Genomic DNA, 25,806 nt, shown 5'->3' on the forward strand with positions numbered 1-25,806 from the left:
AGCCCTTTTCAAGTCACCCCACAGCATCTCAATGGGATTCAAATCTGGACTTTGACTTGGCCATTCCAGGACTCTCCATTTCTTCTTTTTCAGCCAATCTTTGGTTGATTTACTAGTATGTTTTGGGTCATTGTCATGTTGCATGGTCCAGTTCCGCTTCAGCTTTAATTTTCTAACTGATGGTCTCACATGTTCTTCAAGCACCTTCTGATACACAGTAGAATTCATCGTGGATTCTATGATGGTGAGCTGACCAGGTCCTGCTGCAGCAAAGCAGCCCCAAACCATGACACTTCCACCTCCATGCTTCACAGTTGGTATGAGGTTCTTTTCTTGGAATGCTGTGTTTGGTTTACGCCAAACATGTCCTCTGCTGTTGTGTCCAAATAATTCAATTTTGGACTCATCTGTCCAAAGAACATTATTCCAGAAGTCCTGGTCTTTGTCAACTTTATCTCTGGCAAATGTCAGTCTGGCCTCGATGTTTCTCTTGGAAAGCAAAGGTTTCCTCCTTGCACACCTCCCATGCAAGTTAAACTTGTACAGTCTCTTTCTGATTGTAGAGGCATGTACTTCTACATCAACAGTAGCCAGAGCCTGCTGTAGTTCTCGAGATGACACTTTAGGGTTTTTGGAGACCTCTTTTAGCATCTTGCGGTCTGCTCTTGGGGTGAACTTGCTGGGGCGACCAGTCCTGGGCATGTTGGCAGTTGTTTTGAAAGCCCTCCACTTGTAGACTATCTTCCGGACAGTGGAATGGCTGATTTCAAAATCTTTTGAGATCTTTTTAAATCCCTTCCCAGACTCATAGGCTGCTACAATCTTTTTTCTGAAGTCCTCTGACAGCTCTTTTGCTCTCACCATGGTGCTCACTCTCACTTCAACAGTCAGGAGCACACCAAACTAAATGTCTGAGGTTTAAATAGGGCAAGCCTCATTCAACATGCAGAGTAACGATCTACTAATTATGTGCACCTGGTGTGATATACCTGTGTGAGATCTGAGCCAATTTAAGAGGGAATACATGTGAGGGTGTCCTATCTTTTTCCTCAGTTAGAATAGGCATTTTTGTAGAATGACATTTACAGAAGATCTTGAAAAGACTTTTCTTCAGTTTTCTTTGTTTAGTTGGATTACTTTAATCTCTCTGTATTGTTGAAACGGAGATGAAATAACCTTTTATTAAAAATGTTACAAAAAAACACATGCTTTCAAAGGGTGTCCTAATTTTTTCACATGACTGTATTACCTGTGTATGAGGATCTCCACGCTATCCCTGCACTCCACGCTAGTCTCTGTAACATGCCAGATACTGGCGTCCCCTCCTTCACAATGCGCATGCTCAAGCACCTGCCACAGCACCTAGGCAACGGAGGCGTTCCCCAGCATCGGCCAATAAGAAAAAAGGCTGTTGATGACATCACTAGTTGCCGATTCCCAGAGCAAATAAGAATATTCCTCTGCTAGGTGACTGAAGCCAATAGGAAAAATGGGTTTATCGTGACCTCAGCTGTTGCTGTGTGGAGGGGAGATTGCTCAATGCAGGACAGCTAGCTCCGGTCGTCAGGGCGACAGGGACGCTCCATAATGAAAACGGAGCACTCCATGTCATCTGGCACACCGGGCCAGTTAAACCTGCAGCCATTTATTAGTAGGGGGAGTCAGTCAACCTGCCAGGAGGTTTTTAATGGACCATCAATCCATCCAGTGGGTGTCGTTAACGGTATGTATATATTTACTCTAAACTAAGGTCTGCTCTTTTTGGCCCCTTTAGGCTGCCCTCACCACAGCAGTTATGGCATAATTCCACTGCTTGTTGTAGATAGGTTAGGTTCACCTTTCTGATAGCCGATCCAACCACAAGTATTAAGCAAATATATTGCTGCATTTGTGGGAGGGGAAGCTGATTACAAGGCAATTTATATGTACCTGTGGGCCCAGGCTGGCTGATTACTAGGCTATTTATAGGCATCTGTGGACCCAGGCTGACGCCGATTCAGCTGATTTCACCCACACACCCACACCATCTTACAGTCACTTCACATTAGGGTGGCCCCCTTTAGGCTGCCCTACCACAGCAGTTATGGCACAATTCTACTGCTTGTTGTAGATATGGTTAGATAGGTTAGGTTCACCTTTCTGATAGCCGATCCGACCACAAATGGTGCTATAAGGCCTTTTTCACATGAGTGTGACGGATTGGCTCCAAATGCTCAGTGAAACTCCCACCATTTTGCAAGCAAGTTCAGTCAGTTTTGTCTGCGATTGCGTTCAGTTTTTTATACAATGCGTTTTGATGCGTTTTTTACGTGCTAAAAACTGAAGGTTTACAAACAACATCTCCTAGCAACCATCAGTGAAAAACGCATTGCATCCGCACTTCCAGATGCAATGCGTTTTTCACTGAAGCCCCATTCACTTCTATGGGACCAGGGCTGCGTGAAAAACGCAGAATATAGAACATGCTGATTTTTCAAGCAACACAGAACTGATGCGTGAAAAAAAAACGCTCATGTACACAGACCCATTGAAATGAATGTATCAGGATTCAGTGCGGGTGCTATGCATTCACGTCAAGCATTGCACTCGCACGGAAAACTCGCTAGTGTAAAAAGGGCCTTAGAAGGTACAACTTATCCCACAAAGAATGTGAACGGAAAAATAAAAAACACAAAACGCAAAAACAGAAAATTTCAAGATCAATAAAGGGTTAGTTTCTGGTACTGTTCTCTAGATAATATATAAATTACTTGACACAACAAGGAGCATGCTAATCATGGTTTGAAGTCTGAGGCATACAGAGGTGCAGTGAAGCCCCATAAACAATTAGGATGCCCTGTGACAAAAAGACTCATTCACAATTCCATTTTTCACTGACGTGCGGTGTCCTTATTTTCAATGGACAGCACACGCACCCATTGATTTTAATATGTTTGCTCACACATCAGTATTTTTTTAATGACTGTGGGTCAGTGGAAAAATCATGGGGATATGCATTACTTTGCACTGTGATGTGGACCAAACATGCCCACCAAAGTCTATGGCCCCTTTCACATGGGCAAGAATTCCGTGCAGGTGCAATGCGTGAGGTGAATGCATTGCACTCGCACTGAATCCGGACCCATTCACTTCAATGTTCAGATAAGCGGTGATTTTCACGCGTCACTGTAAATAACTCTGCTTTTGTCTTTTACACATAAACATATGAACTGCACTAAGGCTATTGGCAGGTCTAGCTGTATACACATACAAGCTACACTAGCAACCCAGGACAGGACCCAGCTGGCCAGCTACAGTGTGCATGAGCCCTAAAAGAGAGTTCTGCACAGGGAGCTATATAGCCTAAGGCCGACCATGATTATGTGTAGAATAAACATAGGATGCAAAATTGAAAGTTGTAGTTTTGTATTTCCTTTCAATTTGGTGTGTTTTAATATAGTTAAATAAACACATCTGTTCGCATATTTGTTTTCATTTATGGAGTCAACTGAATGTGACTGTGTTGTTGGTTCATTATTACAAGATTTGGGGCCCCACTTTTGATTTTGCCCAGGGCCACATTGTCCAAAACTGGCCCTGACCACACCACAGATATTGCTGCAGTAATCACGTATATACACTGACAAGCAAAAGGGTAACAATGTTTTCAACTTTTAGGCTCCATACCTCACCATCCACCAACAGCTTCGAACGTGAGACCACCAACATTTTTTAGACAATCAGATAGCTATCTCATACATAAATTGGACTTGAAACTATTTAGCATATTATTAGTTATGCAGATTATTTTCATGCAACGCCATTGTTACTGTTTGGACATGACCAGCATTTTTTTCACTCTCTCTGCCTTTCAGCAGCTATAATTGTTATATTGTTTTATGGTTGTGACTGTCTGGGGCTTTGTTTTTGGTGGGAGAAATATTATTTTTGGTGCTGTTTGGCAGTCAGAAATATAGAAAAGGGATTTTTGTAGTTGTTTTTTTTTTTTTTTTTTTATACCAGTCATGTTTGACACTAAATAGTCTGATAAATAAATTATAGTCTTGTGGTTACCTAATACAGTATGTGATTCATGCTGGCTGCGACCTTATGTGTGTGAATGTGGACCAGTGTATATGGACGCTCTGTGTTCTTGTTTGTCTTGGTTCGTGTGGGGTAGTGTTCCCTGGTCTGGGTGTGGTTTACCAGGTGGTCAGGTGCTTTCAGTACTCAACTTTTTAATACCTGTGAGCTCTGGGCCTGAGGATATTCTTTCTTCAGCTTTGCAGGATCTTTGCCATCTGCCCTTTCTGTATGGTTGCCTGGTAAAACATCAATGTCTCCATACTATGGTGTCTCCCTGTATTGAGGTCAACCTGAGCTATATCACCTTCGATTTCACCCTGAGCTATGTCTTTGTATCTATGTCACTTTGTAGACTTCTCATTGTACTATGTATCTGTGATTGATGCCTGTTTGGAAATGCCATGCATCGTCTTGCATGGGTTCCAGTGTCACTGTCACGTCCTTGTAGCTCTGTCTGGTATTGCTCATGGATCAACTCTGCATAGTGGTACAGTCTGTGTGCAGCTCGGTCTATGACTGCCATCAGTTCAGCATGTGGTTTAGACGTCTGCCAATCTCTTGTCTATGTAGCTCTGTCTTTCTGCCCATGGATCAACTCCACATGGGGTGCAGGCATCTGCTTGTCTGTCTCGTTTTGCAGCTCTGCCTGTGACCGCTATGTTCCATTTCAGTTTTTCCTGTGTTCTTGGTTTTGTCTGGTCTGAACAGTGTCCTATGTTTCAGCCATGTTTGGGTTCTGGTTTGTTGCCTGGGTTCCAGATCTTGTTTGTGTTTGCCTGAACCACTGGTGCTTGCACCAACATTTGTCCCTTGCAGGTAAGTGGCCAAGTGCACTGGGACTATCCCGGAGGTGCAACCTAGTAAGCCCTTGGTAAAGTGTATCCCCATCACCAGGGGTATTGTGAAGAACAGGGCTCACTTAGACTCTGCCTTTTGGGTTTGGCCCAAGTCAAACCAGTGGACTTGGTCCAGTGGTGTTCCATTAGCCATGGTACCATTGCCTGTAAGTCCAGGTCTTACTGACCATGTTTAGTCATGTCCTCCTTAATAAAGTATTCTGTTTTGTCTCTGGCCTGTTGTTCGTCTCTGTATGCCTGTGAGATGTTCTGGGGTCCATATGACCCTTGGAATATAACATAATGTGTGCACAATAAAATGTATTTTATGATAAATGATGGTGTGTTATTATTTTGCAAAGTTTCATTTCTTATCTTGTATTGCATTACTTATAACTTTTATTAAAAACATACCCATTAAGTTATTTCAAACTATTAGATATCCTTTCTCTATCAAAATTATACAGTATAATGATAACCTGTATGGCAAAACTTACCTTTCTGCTCACGTGCGAGAAAGAACATCACCTTTTTAGTTAATGAGACAAGGTTTATTCTCCAGCATGCATATGGATTTTCCAGATGTGTGCGTCTTCAAAAAAACCATTATAAGTTACTGTGTAGATGGTATAAAACTCTAAATACTTGTTCACGCACAATTTGTCTGATTCTGACATGTTGGAGATTCCAATCTCAAATTGGTACATACTTACATATCTGGTGAAAATGCATACAAATTAAGCCTTTTGGAGAAATTGAGAATACTGAGAACACTCTCTACTCAGCATTTACTCTCGCACCAGATATGATTTTACTCACGAGACCTAGCAGTACATAACAACCCTCTAAAACAAACTGAATTGCTCCCCTTTTAGCAGCAGCCAAAGGCCTAATACCACTTCATTGGCTGCAATCACAACCTCCGCTATTCACAAATTGTCAGGCTAAGGTCGACCAGATATGTAATCTTGAGGAATTGTCTAGTTGGACAAAGAGAAAACATGGCTTTTTTTTAAAAAATATGAGGTCAATGAACCTCTCTACGGAATGTACCATGACTTATAGTACTTACATAATATCCTCTCAGTTTCCTTATTCTGACCTGACTACTCTATTGACTAATCTCTCTTGACTACTTTATTTTGGTTTTGGGTACGTGAATTTGGTTTAGAGGTCCTGTTATGAGCGCTTAAAGGGGTATTCCGGTTACATTAAGTTGTTCCCTATCTACAGGATAGATGATAACTATTAGTTCAGTGGTGGTCCTACCGCTGGGGCCCCCACTGATCACAAAAACTGGGGCCCTGTAACCCCTGCAGCCTCCTGAAATGAACAGAGAGGCCGGTCAGGCATGCGTGCTGCCGCTCCATTCATTTCTATGGAAGTTCTGGTGGTAGCAAAGTACAGAGCTCAGCTATCTCTGGAACTCCCATAGAAATAAATAGAACAGCAGAATACATGCCCAACTGGCCACTCTATTCATTGAAGGGGGCTGTTCCATAGAGCGATTACTAGGGCAGTTTTTGTGGCTAAACTTTGTATTCTGTGGCTTTAAATGTCTGCTAAAACTCCTACTACCTTGAAGCAAATGATTTAAAAAAAATACTTCTTCTAATACATGAGTAAAATTTTATTTTCCTCTATTTTTTAACTCTCCTCTCCTCCATTTGTGGTTTAGTGTGGTGGGGATATGAGGGCTTTGGAGGTCGTACTTCATATTATTTTTGCTGTAACTTTGTGTTGGTTGTCTAAGTGATTGGTGAAAAAACTATAAATATTGAGAAAACTGTCAAAAATTCATAATTAGTACAATGGATGGAAAAGTGTTTCAAAATTCCGTAATACGACTGTGTGGTCAAAGTGCTCAGTACACGCCTTACTAAATTCTTTCAGGAGTGTAGTTTCCAAAATGGGGTCACTTTTAGGGGATTCCACTGTAGGAGTACCTCAGGGTCTCTTTAAATACAACATAGCACCCAAAAACAATTTCAACAAAATATGCCCCCCAAAAGCCATATAGCGCTCCTTCTCTTCTGACCACTGCCATGTGTCTATACAGCAGTTTATGACCACATATGGAGTAGTTCTGTAAACTGCAGAATCAGAGTAATACATATTGAGGTTTATTTTCCTGTTAACCCTTGCTATGTTGCAAGAAAAAATTGATTAACGTAAAAAATCTGCAAAAAATAAATACATTTTGAAACATCACCACCATTTTCATTTAATTCTTGTGGAACACCTCAAGAGTTAACAAAGTTTGTAACATCGGTTTTAATTTTGAGGGATGTAGTTTTATTAAGTAATCCCCTAAAATCACTTTATAACTGAATTGGTGCTTAAAAAATGGTTTTGGAAATTTTAAAAAAAAATTGCTTGTAAAACTCTAAGCCTTATAACATACTAAAAAATAAAATGACATTTACAAAAATATGACAACATAAAGTAGACATATGGGGACTATTTATTGATAACTATTTTATCACTATCTGTCTTAAAAGTAGAGATGTTCAAATGTAGAAAATTATGAATTTTTCCAAATTTTCGGTAAATTTGGAATTTCTTTTATAAAAAAGGGGAAAAAAATTGTCCTAAATTTACACTAACAGGAAGGACAGTTTGTCACAGAAATCAATCTCATAACTGATTAGACAAGTAAAATCATTCTGAAGTTATTACCACTGTAAGAAGGTACAAGGAATCATCGTGGATGATAGGTACATGTCACCGAGGCTCCTGTCAGCAGCAGTTGCTTTTGGACACCTTGATACTTAGTATGGCTAAAATAGCTGATCTGTGACGGCTCTTACTGGGAGTAATCAAAGTGCTGGGTGGGTGACTACTCGCCATGTTCCAGGTCGGGTTTTGCCAGGCATAAAAACCAGCCAGCACGGCCAAGTGGAGAGGATTACCTCCCTATGACAGTGGAGCTCAGGAGGTCTCTGTGTTGGGATCTGAGGTCTTGTGCCGAACTGGCTGGCTGAGACCCGTGTGCAGGGGGAACAGGCCCCTTAAGCCTGCTGTGGACTACTGGAGGCAGAACTGCTGACAAGGTGACTTGTGCAATATGAACTTTCCATTGTGTGTGAATTAACACCACAGACTGCAAAGTGACATGTGGTTCTGTGCAAATTGAACTTTACATTTGTGTGTAAATTAACATCAAAGACTGCAAAGTGACGTGTTGTTTTATGCAACTGCCGCAAGTGTAAATAATCACTGAAGTTTGAGTTAAGAAATTGTATTTTGCCTCTGTACTGTTACCCCATAATTGGTGGAGAATGTGGGCAAGCGCAGTGAGGCTGGCGTAAAGGCCGAAAAATGTTAGCTTTTTTTCCGGGCACGGTTGTATGACTTACATCAAACCAGCGAGATTACAACCCGTGTTTCTCGACAAAATGGAAGCTGTCGTGAAAGCCCTTGTGGAGGCTAACCTGCAGCAGTGGGAGGCTAATAAGCAGCAGCAAGAACAAGCCAGCTGCTGTTGCAACATGTGATGGCTTTACAGGCGGCAGGGAAAAAAAAAAAAAAAAAGTAGGATAGCACCACTTACTGACTATTGATAGTCCATACTAGGCGGCGGTGCTCACGGTGTCAGGCCCCAGCCTCAGGGTCCCCACAATCACAACCTCAAACGTAATTGGCAGATTTTGGCGTGGTCCTTTGCAGACATAGAGAAGTTCCAGTCTCCACTCCTGATGTCTTATAGGAGGTCTAAGAATATGGGTGGCAGCCTTATACACTCCGAGGTGCAGAGCCCAAAGATGACACAGAGGCTTAGGAAGGGCTGTTACCCTTGTCTTAACTGTTGCAATTGCAACAGTATGCTGAAAGGGGATGTTTTTTCTCATCCACACACTGGTAAGCAGTACAAAATCAGGGACTTTTACACCTGTTCCTCTGATTATGTTATATACATGTTACAGTGTCCTTGTAGACAGCTGTACATAGGAGAAACTACACAGGCCTATAAATTGAGGTTAAATCAGCACCGGTACTTGATTCGGAAAACTTCTGGCTAAGAGACAGACGCAGACAGGGGACCTAGAGGGGGAACTTCCAGTGCCGGAACACTTCTATAGGTGTAGACATGTGATTAAATGGTTTTCCAATGTATTTGGAATGAATCTGCAGTTGTTCGGAGGAAGACCAGGGGGTAGCAATGTTACCAGGAAGCTTGTTAGCACGTGACGGATCAGTTGACCGATGCGGGCCACAGCGTCCTGACAACGAACTCTGTTTCCAGTCAGGTGAGGGGAAGTGGCTGTCGTCTCGGCCGCTTGTCAATGCATAGAAGCCGCGCATGCGCGATAGAGTGCTGGAGACTCCATCTTTCCCGCGAGGTCCTGTTTACTATTCAGCACAGCTCTGACGCAAGTGTCTGATAATTATATAGGTATGCACTAAGGTGATAGTTATACGATGTGATGATTATTCGATGATGTCACTATGATAACACTGAAGAGGGGGAGGGGTTGACCTTCTTTTGTGGTAATTGCTTAACCAATCCCTGTATAGATGGGTGTATAAATTTTATTCACTTGCACTATTCATGTATAGCTTGAAAAAGACTTGTAAAGTCGAAATGTTGCTTTGATTCGGTGTCAATAAACACAATATTGATTTAAAGATTGGAGTGCTGCAGTTCCTTCCTACACCTTCTTTTACAGGCGGCAGGAGCATCCCAGAGCGTCCACGTTTCCCGGAAAGCGGTCCGTGCAGTGGGAGTTTAACCCGGCTGAACCCGCGAGACCTCAGTATTATGATCTATTACACCTGTTGCAAAAATGGCTGCAGTCTAACGCGCTGAGTTCCACTGCTATGCTGGACCGTCTGTTGGCTGATGTATTCTGGAGGGCTTTGCCATACCCTCTCCAGCACTGGATCGGCCAGCTGTCTCCTGGTAATGCTCTTCAGATGGTGGACCTGGTGGAACGCTATGAGGCTACCAGGAATCTACAGGGGGGTTCTTTTGGGAGGGGGCTGTCAAACCCTGAAAATCTCCACCTCAGGCCCGGCGACTTGTGCCAACAAAACCCGCCCAGGATGTACCCCTATGGACCAGTCTGCTGGTGGTACCAAGAGCCTGGTCACATAAGGGCTGATTGTCCCCGTAAGGGTGAGCCCGTGGACACTATGGCTACCGCAACTCATTATATGCCAGGAATCTGTGTGCCTCCGATACCCCAAAGACTATAAACAACAACCACTTGTGCCAGGTAGAAGTAGGAAACATTCTGGCGGTGGCGTTGCTGGACTCAGGGAGTCTGGGGTCCCTGGTAAGGGCTACACTTGTACAGCCCGCTGAGTATACTGGCAGGAAAGTCGGATTAATGTGTATTCATTGAGACTTAAAAGACTACCCCACCGCTATGGTGTCTCTATCCACAGTTGCCGGCAGGTGAACCCACAAGGTGGCCGTCACCAACAATCTACACTATGAACTAATAACAGGAATATGTTTCCCGGCACTGTGGCCTGCTACAAGAATTACCGATACCCATGAGACAGGGGTAACCCTAGCAGAGTTGCCCTGCTTAGGGGGGAGACCAGAACCCTGGGAACCCGAGACCGAAGGGCCAGTGGTAGGGATGACCGCCACTTCGGTGGAAGAGGGGGAGACAACCTCGCTAACTGTGATGGTGGGAGATGTGGAGGACTTGCCGCCGGGTTTTGAATTGGCAAAACTCAATGTCTCCGGGGATAATTTTGGTACCGCCCAACGTCGGGACCCAACCCTATCCTGTGCCTGGGAAAATCTGTTAATAGTAGATGGTGAACCACAACAACCTGGGGCAGAGTCCGTGTTTCCACGTTTTGTGGTTCATCAGGATATGTTGTATCGGGTAAACCAACTACAGGGTGAGCCTATTGAACAGTTGGTGGTCCTCAAGGCTTATCGCAAACTTGTGTTAGATCTAGCCCGCCAACACATTTCCGGGGGTCACCTGGGGCTGCAGAAAACTCAGGATCATATTCTACAGCGGTTTTACTGGCCCAGCATATTCAGAGAGGGGGAAGAGTTTTGTAAATCTTGCTCGACCTGCCAGATAACTAGCCCCCAGCCACATTTCCGTAGTCCCATAGTACCTCTCACGATTATTGAGATATCGTTTGACCGAATAGCTATGGATCTCTTAGGCCCAGTACCGAAGTCCGCCAGAGGGCATCAACACATCTTAGTCATCCTAGACCACGAGACTGTGACATACCTCGGACAAACTCATAGCTAAGGAGTTAATAAAGATGTTTTCCCGAGTAGGACTACCTAAAGAGGTTCTGACAGACCAGGGGACCCCTTTTATGTCCAAGGTGATGAGGGAACTTTGTAAGTTGCTGCACATAAAACAACTATGGAGGTTTGTTTACCATCCGCAAACGGACAGTCTGGTAGAAAGGTTTAACCAAACATAAAAAAATATGTTCAAAAGGGTAGTGTCTAAAGATGGGGAGGACTGGGGCCTCCTTCTGGCCTATTTTATGTTCACAGTGCGAGAGGTACCCTAGGCCTCTACTGGGTTCTCGCCCTTCGAACTCCTATATAGCAGACACCCCCATTACGTTACCCAGATGCAAGATCGGATAGAGACAGTGTTGCCTTTTGTTAAGGAGCATATGGAGGCAACTCAGCGAGCCCAGAGTCGGGTCTATAATCAGCAGGCTCGGGTCCGGTTCTTTAACCTGTCGTGATCGGGTTTTGGTTCTGATGGCAGCTGTGGACAGTAAATTCCTGGCTAGGTGGCAGGGTACTCGAGAAAATTGGAGATGTAAGCTACAAGGTACACCAGCCACAGGCAGGGCATTGAAAGCCAGGGCAGGTTTACCATGTGAATTTACTCAAACCATGGAAAGATAGGGAAACCTGTACTCAAGACAGCCCGCAGAAGGGTTTTCTAGTAGAAGAGGTTCTGGCCCCTCTGTTTGATGCAAGAGAGGCAGCTGCCACAGTAAAGATTGCTGACAGTCTCTCCTCTAAACAGACTCAAGAGGCCAGGGAGTTCGTTAGTCGGGACACGGATGTGTTCTCAGACCTCCCAGGATGCACTTCCATAATCCAGCATGACATTGTCACTGAGCCTCAGGCAATAGTCTGGATCAAAGAATACCGGGTACTCGAAGCTCGACGACAAGCCATCTTGGAGGAGGTGCCGCTAATGTTGCAGCTAGACGTCATTGAGGAGTCAAAAATGTAGTGGTATTGATACCCAAGCCGGACGGGACATTGCAGTTTTGTAATGACTTTCGTAAACTTAACGATATCTCCAAGTTCGATGCGCATCCTATGCCCCAGGTAGATGAGCTGATTGAGAGGTTAGGACAAGCCCGGTATTTTTCTGTTTTGGACCTCACCAAAAAGTACTGGCAGGTACCCTTAACAGAGGCTGACAAAGAGAAAACGGCCTTCATTACACCGGAGGGGCTATACCAGTATATGGTGTTACCCTTTGGTCTGCATGGTGCCCCCGCCACTTTCCAAAGGCTAATCGACATTGTGCTGCGACCACATTGTCGGTACACTTCGGCTTACCTGGACGATATTGTCATCCACAGTACTGACTGGGAAAGTCAGCTGCCCAAAGTGCAGGCTGTAGTAGACTCCCTTTGAAAAGCTGGACTAACCGCAAAACCCCAAAAATGTGCGATAGGGTTAGAGGAGACAAAATACCTGGGGTATGTCATTGAGCCTGTAGTGATCAAAACCCAAGTAAACAAAATAGAGGCGATAAGAAATTGGCCCTGACCTGTCACCACTAAACAAGTAAAGTCATTCCTAGGAATGATAGGCTATTACATGAGATTTATTCCCCACTTTGCTACTGTAGCCGCGCCATTGATAGCGTTACTGAAGGGACGCGAGTCAGTGATGGTTCACTGGAATGACCGGGCAGAAGAGGCTTTCTCCGCTTTGAAATCAGACCTAAGTGGGTCCCCGGTTTTGGTGATGCCCGACTTCAAGTGGGAATTCATAGTAGTACAGACAGATGCCACGGTGCTGTACTGTCTCAGGAAGTCAACGGGGAGGAGCATCCCGTTGTCTTCCTAAGCCCCAAGCTCACCCCAGCCGAGACCAGGCACAGTATAGTGGAGAGAGAGTGCCTGGCTATCAAGTGGGCACTCGAGTATCTCCAATATTATTTGTTGGGGAGAACATTCCGCCTGGTGACTGACCACTCTCCTCTCAAGTGGATGACCCAGGCCAAAGAGAGAAATGCCGAGTCATCAGGTGGTTCCTGTCCTTAGAAAACTTTAAGTTCTCCATAGAACACATGGCAGGCCGGTTGCAGGGAAACACGGATGCCCTGTCCTGATTATATTGTATGGCATGTGTTCACCCCCTCAGGGTTGAACAAAGGGGGAGATATGTAAGAAGGTACGTGTCACCAAGGTTGCTAGCCTCGGTGGAGTAAGAGCCGGTTTTTATGTGTCAGCAGCAGTTGCTGTTTGACACCTTGATACTTAGTATGGCTAAAATAGCTGATCCGGGAGGGCTCTTACTGGGAGTAGTCAAAGTGCTGAGTGGGTGACTACTCCCCATGTTCCAGGCCGGGTTTTGCCAGGCATAAAAACCAGTCAGCACTGCCAGGTGGAGAGGATTACCTCCGTCTGACAGTGAAGCTCAGGAGGTCTCTATGTTGGGATCTGAGGTCTTGTGCCGGACTGGAGGGCTGAGACCCGTGTGCAGGGGGAACAGACCCCCTAAAGCTTGCTGTGGACTACTGGAGGCAGAAATGCCAACAAGGTGACTTGAGCAATATGAACTTTCCATTGTGTGTGAATTAACACCACAGACTGCAAAGTGACATGCTGTTTTATGCAACTGCCGTAAGTGTGAATAAACACTGAAGTTTGAGTTAAGAACTTGCATTTTTCCTCTGTACTGCGTCTGCTTACACCATCTACCAGAGCGAAACACCACCCCACATAAAGTGACACATGTCGGGAAGGTAAAAACTAGCCTCAGTTAGAAGGGGTTAATAGCTAATTAGATGTATAATTATTTACCACAGAGTGATTGGGTTTAGACACATAAGTCAATGTGTCATATTATATAACTTATTTGGGCTGCCTCAGGGAGGCTGTTTGAGCTGTTGTGCAGAATTTAAAGCTATACTACACAATTTATTATAAACATGAATCAGTCCAATCTTCATCATATACTTCAAAATCACAACATATATTTTACAGTATTAATCCTTAAGCTGATAGTATGCCACCTGACATACTAATGTGTGTGTCACAGTTACTGACTGTGTATTGTAGTGGACTCTGTCCAATTGACCTTTTTAAAAAAAAAAAAAAAAAGATTCAAAGTTTATTTTAAAGAATCTATTCAGTAGATCACATGCTAGTGTGTTTCACAGTGAAACAGAAATTATTGTATTCTTTTCAGGGCTCTGTCTAATGTTTTTTTCAAATAATTTTCAAAATTCAATATAATGAAGTCAGTTCAGCAGAGACTTATTGCTCTGCGTCACAGTTATATTGTACTTTTATTGGATAGATTGTGTGACTTCTCATTGTTTGATAAGTATTAGTGTTCAGAATAAAATGTCTGATAAAACAGAGGGGCAATGGACAGAGTAATATAAAATGGGACAGCTATGCCACATTGTCTGCCAGTCAGAATGTGGTTGGCTGTAGCCCAAGTAGCAGCACTGTTGGCCCCAGCCGTCCAGCCAGTTGTAAGAGGCTGTAGTTGTCCTTCAACTCTAGCAGTCAATGGATTATTATCATGGAGGAAGTGGATGACATTGTGGACTGGATAGTTTTCTCCTCTCAGTCACAGCAGGATAATATTGATGTTACCTCTGAGTCTCACACAGTGTCTTTGATACAGTGTTCAGCGCATTCCTCCTGCTCCTATTTGAGGCCAGACTGAAGCATTTTTTTTTTCTGCCACCTCTGACTTCACTGACCCCTCTTAGTGGGATGCCTCCTAAGAGACACTCCGAGTGTTAAGAATGATTCCAGTTGATGGGTTGTATTACAACAGGTAGTTTGTACTGCCATGATGAGGAGGTTCAGGTGGAGGACGAAGACATGATGACTGAAATGTATATAAGGCACCAACACTAACGAGGTCTGCATCTCAGGCAAGGGGGATCCCAGAGTCATAAAATAAACTGTAGAGTATAGTGGGTGTGGACTAAACAGTTTGACTTTGGGGTATTCCTAAGGGTATTGTCCTGCAAGCCCCCTGGTACTCACCCTTTAACCCCTTTAGAGGGATCTGGATTTCGCAACAAGGAACCAACTAGGCTGCTACCTCCTGGAGTAGTCCTGGTGTAGTTGGCTGCTGACCCATGGTGATAAGAGACACCAGTTGTAATGACAGAGGGGGGATAAGTGCTGCCCTAAACTCCACCCCTCCTCTGTCCCTGCCTACTTGCACAGCCCGTCCTAACCGACGGCGTACAACTTGGTGGCAGTCCCTCACTTAGATACGTGCAGGGGCCTATGAAGGTAAGAGGTATACTGTAACAAAGTCAGGCAAGTCAAAGTCAAAGCCAGGAGATCACGCGGGTACACAAGGAGCAAAACAATAACAAGGTCAAAACACAATCAGGAGTCAGAAGCCAAGAGGTCACGTCAAATCCAAGGAGGTCACAAGGTTGAGGTCAAACACAGTGCCGAGGTCAAAACACACAGAATACACAATATACACAATGCTGGTGAGGGTAGCAAGACCAATCACAGGCAACCTGTGGCCAGCAGGTTACCTGTTTAAATAGGTCCTCCTGATGGGTCATGTGACGTGGCCAGCATCACATGACCCGTCCCCCGCAACTCAGAACAGCTAAGAGCCGACTCATCAATATCAGCGCTCAGTTTCCCCACATGCTCGTTGTATAGGGGGTGGGATACGCTGGCCACACCGAGGAAGCATGTGCAGCCGGGTGCTCCCCGCCCTCTGGTTGCTATGGAGATGAGGACGCCGGCCGCATCCTCGCTCCTCTTTACTAGAGGGATGCTGGTGGCGCTGCAGAGGGGAAGCGCGTCGCTGGCTCTCCGTTATACCAGTGCAAAGCACCAAGGGATCAGGAAAAAGGTATAGTCTAAATACGTTAATTAAGTAATTAAGTTCAGAGCAAGCTGAGTATATGCATAATCAAGTAAGCATTTATTGTGTGTGTGTGTATTCCCCTTTAAGTGGCCATCTTCCCTTGCCTTGTGTTGGAAGGGTTAACTTCCTTCCTAGTGTGTGTGCACGGGGTGTGTCTGTGTGTGGGTGTGGCTACATGGGCTATTTAGCCTCTGCTGTGATCAGTAGTCTTAGGGGTACTTCAGCCATGGCTAGCTGGAGTCATCCTCCTGTGATATACCATCTGCCAGTGGGGGCCACCCTTGTGGTCATAAGTTATGTTTGGTGTTATGAAGGTGTCTGTTTAGTCTCCTTGTTATTGCAGCTTATGGTCCTGGGTTCCTGTGTGATGTGTTGTGTGTGCTGTGTCCACCATATCTTGTGGACAGCAGCGCTTCTGCATGGGTTCCAGTCTTTGTGTCTGTGGCAGGTAGGTGTTACTTGTTGCATTTACCTGCCATTGCCATAAGCTGTTCATGTTTGCCTTTTTATGTAGCTTAGCCAGCGAGACTCCTGTTCCTACGTGTCTAGGAGGAACCGGTCGTCTTACCCTGCTCCTAGTCCAGGGCCATCCTGAGGGCTAGTAGGAATATTAGGTTCCGGAGTATGAGCCCTCCTACCATCAGGGTCGGCTCATACAGCTAGGAGACAGGGTCAGAAGTAGGGATTGATAGGAGGTGACCTGTTCTCTGATTCCTGTCCTGGCCTTGCATCGACTATCCATCTTCTGGCATCGCACGGCTTAGGGTTTTCCCCATCCTCAGCCGTGACAGACATAGACCAAGGTCCGGACAGGAGAAGAGAGCAGAATTGGTAGTCAGGCAAGATAAGGTACACAACTAGTCAGACAAAAGATGACATCTTCACTGGCTTCTAAACTCTACAAAACCTCTAATCTCAGGCACCCACCTACTGAGGAGAGCACCTTAAGTAGCCAGGGCCAGCCAGCCATTGGCTGGGGTCTCATTTGGATGTGCATGCACTGGCCCTTTAAGAGGCCAAGAAAGAGTGCACACACCCTAGAATACAGGCCAGGAGGCCTTCAGCAGTATACACAGGCCTCAGCCTGGCATAATAGAAATATTGGAGCATTCATAGGAGCAACTAAAATGAAGCCTGGTATAATTTTTTTTTTTTTGTGAATATTAGGATAATGCTGGTATTTTCCTGTTAAGATGGATGGCAGTGAAAGGTTAGTAGAATAAATATAGATTGCTTTTGAAGTAAATATATGGTTTCCACAGGGCCAGGAAGAACTAACTAGTAAGTTGTAACATGTTTTTTTCCCAGTTGGAAAGCTCTTCAACCATATGTTTTTGAGAGCCAGGAGGTAATCGGTGGGGGCTCTTTATCCAAAGTAAGTGGATTAGAAGTTTGGCTGCCATAAATAGCTTAATGACTATGTTTTTTGAAGGTGTGAAAGAGGATTTGAAAGCCAAAATAAAGTTTGCCCTGGTGTGAAATTAAGGAAAAATTGATAATTTGTATTAATAACATTTACAATCTATGAGTATGGAAGGACAGAACTACCATGTCCTATATATGTTAAGGAACCTTTTTAAACTTTGGCGTGTGGGTGGACAAGAAAGAAGAATATTCAATCTCTACGCAGATGTGGCCTTTGTCGGATTTGAGCCCAGAACCCCATATCTGTAAAACAACAGTGCTAACCACTGAGATATTCTGCTAATGACTGAGATGTGCTAATAAAAGATAATGTTTAAAAAAAACAGACTTGGTTTATTAGTAAATAAAGCTAGTGTAATAAAAGTACACAACGGAACTTACAATTACATATATATTTATTGTTGGCACAACTATTTTCTAATGACACAAGTCTATCATCACCATCACTCTGTCATAAAGTAATTTAAGAAGTAATGGAGCTGGCAGCTGATCCATCACCTTGACTGATTTCTATATTCCCTGTGTTTCTAATGATGCAAAGCCCACAATTTAATAAATGCAAACAACAGTAGAAAATATGCCTTCCCTGCCAAAACAACCCAACTTGAACAGCCAAATAATGAAGTAGACATGCTTTGAATAGTAATAATCATGAGCATTACCTCTAGTAGTTCAACAATAGCATCAAAACAGTTTACTAACAAATGTAATGTCCTCATATAGTCAATGGCTTTACTACATTATGACACTCTTATAATGAATAATAAAAGTAAAGAGCACAGGAGATTTTAAACCAAATATACAAGTTTAGCAGCTACATCAATATATCCCATCCAGTATTAGTAATGTTTTCCGAAATACTACCTGTACCACAAGCCACACAAAAAGGTAAACAAATGGCTCAAAAACTGATGCAGGAAGGAGGGGTTTGGGTTCCTGGAGAACTGAGCCGACTTCCCTGTTGGCCACAGGCTCTATCGTAGGGATGGGCTGCACCTCAATGGGGAAGGGGCAGCTGTTTTGGGAGAGAAGATGGCTAGAAGGTTGGAGTAGTGTTTAAACTAGGGACTGGGGGGGAGGGGAATTACATTATAAGAGGGAAAGATGGTTCAGATAGAGACCAGGGGCAAGGTAGTGGAACTGGGGGAGGAATGAAAGGAGGGACTAGAACAGTTCATAAAGGAAGGTGTAGGGTTAAAAAAATATACATAAATCTCTCAATTGTACAGTATGTACACTAATGCCAGAAGCCTGACTAATAAAACTGGGGAGCTGGAATTAGTGATGTGTGAGGAGGACTATGACATAGTGGGAATAACTGAGACATGGCTGGATGATAGCTATGACTGGGCATTCAACGTACAAGTTTACAGTCTGTTTAGAAAGGATCACCAAAACTGGAGAGGAGGAGGGGTCTGCCTTTATGTAAAGTCCTGTCTGAAGCCCACAGTCAGAGAAGATATAAGTGAGGAACATGAACATGTAGAGTCACTGTGGGTAGAGATACATGGAGGCAAAAACAATAATAAAATACTAATAGGATTTCCACAGAAAATGTACTACTAAACTAAATAGATGAGGCAGCAAATCATAATGAGATCTTATTATGGGGGTCTTCAACTACCCAGATATAGACTGGGAAACTGAAACCTGTACATCTCATAAAGGAAACAGGTTCTTGGCAATAACCAAAGACAATTACCTTTCCCAACTGGTTCAGGACCCGACTAGAGGGACAGCCATACTGGACTTAATATTAACCAATAGACCTGACAGAACAACAGACGTGCAGGTTGGGCGACACCTGGGAAATAGTAACCATAAAGTAATACCCTTCCAATTGTCATTCAAAAGAGTGTTTCTTCAGGGAGGAACAAAATACCAAACTTCAAAAAAGCTAAATTTAGCCAACTAAGAGAGGTCATAGGCCTAAGTAACTGGGACAAAGTCCTCAAAAATAAAAATACAGCTACAAAATGGGATATTTTAAAAAGCATCCTAAAATCTAATTGTGAGAGGTATATACCTCTTGGGAATACAAGGTTAAGGAACAAGAAAATACCAATGTGGATAAATAGAACTGTAAAGAAAGTAATAAATGACAAAAAGAAAGCATTTAAAGGGGTATTATCATTTTTTTTATAAATCTTTATTACAATTTTTTTATTCTTACAAAAGTTTTCACCAAACATATCAACATAGCTTAATTTACACAAGTTAATTTTACACAATCTCTTGTCTCTTGTACCTACATAATTGCATTAAATGATTACATATACATACTTCCCCCCCTACCCACCCATAGCTAGTCGGTTGCCACACTACAAAAAAAACACCACAAGACAAATATAAAAAAACAACAAAAATAAAAACAAAGAAAGAGTTTTTCCCCTCCAGCCCAAAATTCTTTGAAACCTCAGTTTTTGCCTGTATAACTGAGTCCCAAAAGTCCTCCCATACCGGTTCCAGCATGCCCAACCATTTATGAGTGAGATTATGGATTGCTCTTCTATTATATTTTTGATGCGACAGCCATTGATATATTCTTGAGATCATTTTCCTGCCCGGTCTTAATCCAATGATATTTTCCAAAGGCTGCGGCAGGATACCTATTTGTGTATCCCTCCCTATCAACTTATACAATGCATGTTTTAATTGTAGCTAGTAAAGTCCCGACCCTATATCTTTTAGTTGGTATTTCCTTTTTAGTTTTTCATATGGTATTATATCCCCTGCCTCCCATACCTGTCCCAATTTATATATCCCATATTTCCACCAGATCTTCTGTTCGATTAATTCTTACTCTGTACGGCTAGTATTATTCCATAGTATGGTGTCTGCATGTAACCCGGTTTGGGACCATAGTTCCTTAACCATCTTCCAGCTATTGGCCATCAAGAGGATCAGGGGTCTGTATTTGCCTTCCTGTTAGGCAAGGATGCCCGTTTTCGTGACTTGAAAAATATTATATTTCTCCATTGTTTTGTTTATCCCTGTTATAAAATTTTTGTAGTTTTGCGAATTACTCCATGTTATCATATTTTTTATAATCCCTGCCCTAAAGAAGAGCTCCATGTCTGGTACGGACAATCCACCCTCCCTCTCCGGGATAGTCAATATCTGTGCCTTTATCCTCGGTTTTTATCCTCGCCATATTAAATCAGTCACTAAACTAGCTATTATTTTAAAATACCTTTTAGGAATTATCACAGGTGTATTCCACAGAATGTAATTTAGGGAGGGCAGAACACACATCTTGACGAATGAGATGCGTCCTGCCATCGACATGTACAATCTTTTCCATATCCCTATCTTCCTCTTTATTTCCTGGATTTTTGGGTCCACATTTAATCTGACGTAATCATTGGGATCCAAAGTAATCTGGATTCTCAAATATTTAACCAGTTCATTCATCATCTTGATTTCCAACTGGCCCGGTCTAAAGTTGTTCAAAGGGTCAATCGGAATGCATGCTGATTTGGACCAGTTTATACTGAGTCCTGCATGTCCACCAAATTGTTCGAATACCTGAAATATCCTGTTTAATGATCCATGTGAACCCACAAACAGCATGATGTCATCCGCATACAAGGCAATTTTGTCCTCGTGGGTGCCATATCTGAACCCCACAATTCCCGGATCCTGTCTAATCATATCTGCAAGTGGTTCAATAGCTATAGCAAAGAGCAGAGGGGACAGGGGACATTCCTGTCTGACCCCCCTGCTGATTGCTATGCCATCAGAATGTTCTCCATTTACAATTTATATTAATTATATTGTGATCCGAAACCCCACGTTGTCCATACTTTACCCCTTCAATTTCCAATAAACCTTTCTCATTTGTAAACACTAAATCTATCCGTGATAGACTCTTATGAGTCTTAGAAAAACACGAATATTTCTGTGAATTAGGGTGCATGACCCTCCAAGTGTCAATCCAACCTATTTCTTTAGTGATATTTTTTAATTTGGATCCCATACAGGGGCCCTGTTTATTTACCAATTTACATCTATCTACTCTTGCATACATAACACTATTGAAGTCCCCTACCACCAACAGTGACTTATCTCCTACCTTGAGTGCAATATCATAAATTTTTAATAGGACATCAATTTTAAAGGGAGGCGGTATATACACACTAGCTATTAGCAACGCTCTACCTTCCAATACACAGTCCAGCAGGACATAGCAAACTTCCTTATCTACAGTAGCTTTCACTATTTTTATGTCTATATCCCGATGTATTAATATGCTTACTGAGTGAAAAGCATATTGCATCCATGGTCTACCTATCCCGTCCTTAGTCTATTTCGTCAGATGTGTTTCCTGCAAACAAACTATTGCGGGAAGGGATCTATGTATGTATTGCGTCAAAGACCGCTACTCTCTTGGAGCCCCTACTCAACCCCCTAATGTTCCATGAGATAATTCTCATATTTTTTATTCATTATCCTAGCCCTAGCCTGGATATAGAGGCACTCTCTATTATAGGAGAGTCGAAAATATTGAAGCTGAGAAAGCAGGGAGATGGCGCAACGGGAAGGGGGAGGGACAACGGGGAACAGAGAGAGAGAGAGAAGAAGAAAAAAAAAAAGAAAAAAAAAAGGGCAACCGACAAATCTTACCCATCCTTCACAGATGATCCAGGAAACCTGAGTCGTGGTTCTCTAAACTAGCTTCCCCCCTACAACACCCCCCACAGCCCAACCCATTATCTTTTCCTTGACCCATTCCCCCGCCGCCTACGCTGTCTCAAAAAAACATTATTTACATTCCCATTCAATTCTCAACTTGGCCGGGAACATCATTGAGTATTTAACATTCTTTGACCGCAATATTTTTTTCACATCCATAAACCTTCTTTTATTTACTGTTTCTTTTGCATAGTCAGGAAATAACATAACTGTTGTGCCCGCATATTCCAACCTCCCTTTCCTTCTTACACTGCACAGTATCTCCTCCCTGTCCCTGACCGAGAGCAGATTCAAAATCATTACCCTCGGTCTGGTACCTGGAGGGGGGATCTTTGCCGGTACTCTATAAGCACCCTCCACAAAGCTTTTATATTCCGAGATATCCTGACTAGGGATGAGCGAACCCAAACTGTATAGTTCGGGTTAGTACCGAATTTTGGGGTGTCCGTGACATGGACCCGAACCCGGACATTTTTGTAAAAGTCCGGGTTCGGTGTTCGTCGCTTTCTTGGCGCTTTTTGAAAGGCTGCAAAGCAGCCAATCAACAAGCGTCATACTACTTGCCCCAAGAGGCCGTCACAGACATGCCTACTATTGGCATGGCTGTGATTGGCCAGTGCAGCATGTGACCCAGCCTCTATTTAAGCTGGAGTCACATAGCGCCGCCCGTCACTCTGCTCTGATCAGCATAGGGAGAGGTTGCAGCTGCGACGTTAGGGCGAGATTAGGCAGTGATTAACTCCTCCAAAAGACTTCATTCAGAGATCGATCTGCAGCTGTGGATGATTGAACTGCTGCTATTGAATTGCTCACTGTTTTTAGGCTGCCCAGAGCGTTTTTCAGTCACTTTTTTCTGGGGTGATCGGCGGCCATTTTGTGTCTTGTGGTGCGCCAGCACAAGCTGCCACCAAGTGCATTTAACCCTCAATAGTGTGGTTGTTTTTTGGCTAAATCCTACATCAGGGTCAAGCTGTCACACCAAGAGCATTTAACCATCAATAGTCTGGTTATTTTTTGGCCATATACTACATCAGGGGCAAGCTGTCACCAAGTCCATTTAACCCTCAATGGTGTGGTTATTTTTTGGCTAAATCCTACATCAGGGTAAAGCTGTCACACCAAGTGCATTTAACCAGCAATAGTGTGGTTATTTTTTGGCCATATACTACATCAGGGGCAAGCTGTCACCAAGTGCATTTAACCCTCAATGGTGTGGTTGTTTTTTGGCTAAATCCTACATCAGGGTCAAGCTGTCACACCAAGTGCATTTAACCAGCAATAGTCTGGTTATTTTTTGGCCATATACTACATCAGGGGCAAGCTGTCACCAAGTGCATTTAACCCTCAATGGTGTGGTTGTTTTTTGGCTAAATCCTACATCAGGGTCAAGCTGTCACACCAAGTGCATTTAACCAGCAATAGTGTGGTTATTTTTTGGCCATATACTACATCAGGGTCAAGCTGTCACCAAGTGCATTTAACCCTCAATGGTGTGGTTGTTTTTTGGCTAAATCCTACATCAGGGTAAAGCTGTCACACCAAGTGCATTTAACCATCAATAGTCTGGTTATTTTTTGGCCATATACTACATCAGGGTGAAGCTGTCACCAAGTGCATTTAACCCTCAATAGTGTGGTTGTTTTTTGGCTAAATCCTACATCAGGGTCAAGCTGTCACACCAAGTGCATTTAACCATCAATAGTCTGGTTATTTTTGGCCATATACTACATCAGGGTCAAGCTGTCACAAGTGCATTTAACCCTCAATGGTGTGGTTGTTTTTTGGCTAAATCCTACATCAGGGTCAAGCTGTCACACCAAGTGCATTTAACCATCAATAGTCTGGTTATTTTTTGGCCATATACTACATCAGGGTCAAGCTGTCACCAAGTGCATTTAACCCTCAATGGTGTGGTTGTTTTTTGGCTAAATCCTACATCAGGGTCAAGCTGTCACACCAAGTGCATTTAACCAGCAATAGTGTGGTTGTTTTTTGGCTAAATCCTACATCAGGGTAAAGCTGTCACACCAAGTTCATTTAACCATCAATAGTCTGGTTATTTTTTGGCCATATACTACATCAGGGTCAAGCTGTCACCAAGTGCATTTAACCCTCAATGGTGTGGTTGTTTTTTGGCTAAATCCTACATCAGGGTCAAGCTGTCACACCAAGTGCATTTAACCATCAATAGTCTGGTTATTTTTTGGCCATATACTACATCAGGGTCAAGCTGTCACAAGTGCATTTAACCCTCAATGGTGTGGTTGTTTTTTTGTCTAAATCCTACATCAGGGTCAAGCTGTCACACCAAGTGCATTTAACCATCAATAGTCTGGTTATTTTTTGGCCATATACTACATCAGGGTCAAGCTGTCACAAGTGCATTTAACCCTCAATGGTGTGGTTGTTTTTTGGCTAAATCCTACATCAGGGTCAAGCTGTCACACCAAGTGCATTTAACCATCAATAGTCTGGTTATTTTTTGGCCATATACTACATCAGGGTCAAGCTGTCACCAAGTGCATTTAACCCTCAATGGTGTGGTTGTTTTTTGGCTAAATCCTACATCAGGGTCAAGCTGTCACACCAAGTGCATTTAACCATCAATAGTCTGGTTATTTTTTGGCCATATACTACATCAGGGGCAAGCTGAGCCTGTCACCAAGTGCATTTAACACTCAATAGTGTGGTTGGTCAAGCTGTCACACCAAGTGCATTTAATCATCAATAGTGTGGTTATTTTTTGGCCATATCCCAGTCTAATTCTGTCAGTAAACGTATACCTGTCACCCAGCGCCTAAATAATAGGCCTCAAATTTATATCCAGCTAAATCTGTTGTTACTGCTGTGGCTGGTCAAGATATTTAGTGTCCGTCAAAGCACAGTTTTTGTTCTGGGTTGAAATACAATTCCCAATTTAGCAATTTCCTAATTTAGTGGTTTCTGCTGTATCAGAGCTATTTTAAATCTATCCCTAAAAGGGTATATAAGATTCAAGGTGCACATAGGGTCATTCTGAATAACTTCACACACGCTACTGTGCATTTCCAAGTCTAATTCTGTAAGTAAACCTATACCTGTCACCCAGCGCCTAAATACTAGGCCTCAAATTTATATTCAGCTAAATCTGTCGTTACTGCTGTGGCTGGTCAAGTTATTTAGTGTCCGTCAAAGCACAGTTTTTGTTCTGGGTTGAAATACAATTCCCAATTTAGCAATTTCCTAATTTAGTGGTTTCTGCTGTATCAGAGCTATTTTAAATCTATCCCTAAAAGGGTATATAAGATTCAAGGTGCACATAGGGTCATTCTGAATAACTTCACACACACGCTACTGTGCATTTCCAAGTCTAATTCTGTCAGTAAACCTATACCTGTCACCCAGCGCCTAAATAATAGGCCTCAAATTTATATCCAGCTAAATCTGTCATTACTGCTGAGGCTGGTCAAGTTATTTAGTGTCCGTCAAAGCACAGTTTTTGTTCTGGGTTGAAATACAATTCCCAATTTAGCAATTTCCTAATTTAGTGGTTTCTGCTGTATCAGAGCTACTTTAAATCTATCCCTAAAAGGGTATATCAGATTCAAGGTGCACATAGGGTCATTCTGAATAACTTCACACACACGCTACTGTGCATTTCCAAGTCTAATTCTGTAATTAAACCTATACCTGTCACCCAGCGCCTAAATACTAGGCCTCAAATTTATATTCAGCTAAATC

The sequence above is a fragment of the Bufo gargarizans genome, chromosome 2 (genome assembly GCF_014858855.1).
Source record: "Bufo gargarizans isolate SCDJY-AF-19 chromosome 2, ASM1485885v1, whole genome shotgun sequence".
NCBI lineage: Eukaryota > Metazoa > Chordata > Amphibia > Anura > Bufonidae > Bufo > Bufo gargarizans.